Here is a 1,962-nt window from a genome sequence, read left to right as displayed (position 1 = left end):
CCCTGCCTCCCCCTCCTGACTTAATGGGCTGCCCCCCTAACCCCCAGGCTTGGGAGAGCCTGTGGGCTCACAATGGAGGGGTGACATCAATGGGCATGTTGGCAGGGATGGCAGAAAAGGGGGAAAGGCAGGACTAGGGAGTATGCAACCTTCTCCCCCATTCTACTCTCTACAGATTGGAACTATACTTGTTTGCCAGCTGCAACTATAAATTCGCTCAGATTACAAGCATGTGACAAAAACCAAAGGATGGTTTCTGTGGCAGTCAACTTGGCTATGTGAAAGTTATAATAAAAGATTATATATTTTATTGTCCAGCTGTAATAACAATTATGTTATACATACCTTAGATAAGCAAAACTGTATATACCTTAAACAAGCAAAACTATGTGTTATATTTTACGTCAGTAACATTGTGAAAACACACACACACTCTTTCTCTTCCTCCAGGAAGACAAACTGTTAAACACGTACTCTGCACCATCTCCTTCCGGCCCCCTGCTACCATCTCAGGTGTCAGAACAAAAAACTTTTCACTCAAAGATAATTATTTTAGGTCACCCAAAGTCGAAGAGGGAGGAAGTATTAGTTTTCTGATACTGTGGCTGGATTGTTAGCAGGCTGTTTCAAGAACTTTGGTGCTTGTTCAAGAAACATGATGAAGTGTTAAATCTGTTTCTTCATGTCTTTTTAAGACAAACTGCTGTAGTTTCCCTTTTGCCCTTTTGGCTGGAGTGTTGTGGTGGTTTTTTTTTTTTTTTTTTCTTTCTCTCTCTCAGCCCAGGAGTGAGCCAGTAGCCCCCACATACACACAATGTATTAGATGCAATTAAAGCAGTACTTAGAGGGACAATTGGAGCTCATCAGCTTTTAAATCACTCGTCTAAGTTTCCATCTAAAAGAATTTAGAGTGGTGGGGCTGCGCAGTGGTGCACTGGGTTAAGAGCACATAGTATGAAGTACAAGAACCCATGCAAGGATCTGGGTTCAAGCTCCTGTGTCCCCACTTGCAGGAGTGGCAAAGCAAGGGTGGGGTAAATAGCATAATGGCTATGCAAAGGGGCTCTCATGCCTGAAGCTCTAAAGTGCCAGGTTCAATCCCCTGCACTGAAGCCAGAGCTGAACAGTGCTCTGGTATTAAAAAAAAAAAAAAAAAAAAGGCAATGAAGCAGTGATGTTTATCTTTCTCTCCTTTATCTTCCCCTCTCAATTTCCCTGTCCTACCCAAAAAAAAAAAAAAGGCCACAGAAGCGGTGGATTCGTAGTGTAGGCACTGAGCCCCAGCAATAATCCTGGAGGCAAAAAAAAAAAAAAAAAAAAAAATCCAAAAAGGATGACAGAGGACCTAGTGGGGGTTGTATTGTTATATGGAAAACTGGGAACTGTTGTGCATGTGCAAACTATTGTATTTACTGTCGAACGTAAACCATTAATTTCCCAATAAAGAAGTTTTAAAAAAATTTAGAATGGTCCAAGAGATAATTAATTAAAACACCAGCGCCCTGTTCAACTCTGGTTTATGTGGTGCTGGGGAATGAACCTGAAAACTCAGTTGCAGGCATGAAAGCCATTTGCATAACCATTACGCTATTTCCTTCACTTTTTATCACTTTGATCATTTTGACTGCAGTAGATTTCCTTAGAAAATGTGCTTACTGTGTACTGCACCAAAGGACCCTGGTGTGTGTGTGTACACTGGGGTGGGGGGGGGGTCAGGTCCTGGTGTATAGTGGTGGAGGAGGACCTAGGCTGGGGGTGAAAGTGTTTTGCAGAAAATTGAGAAATTTTACACATGTAACAATAACTATGTTTACTGTAAGCCATTAATATCCCAATAATAATAATATGTTTACATAAGAATTTACCAGGGGGACTTCCGGAGGCGGAGCTACAAGCAGCAGATCGCTTTCTCTCCTCTCCCGGATCAACTAGGAATACCAAAGGAGACCACCCAGACCGAAA

This window comes from Erinaceus europaeus, chromosome 8 (genome assembly GCF_950295315.1).
Source record: "Erinaceus europaeus chromosome 8, mEriEur2.1, whole genome shotgun sequence".
NCBI lineage: Eukaryota > Metazoa > Chordata > Mammalia > Eulipotyphla > Erinaceidae > Erinaceus > Erinaceus europaeus.
The sequence above is the reverse complement of the archived record's forward strand: the minus strand, read 5'-3'. Positions refer to the sequence as shown.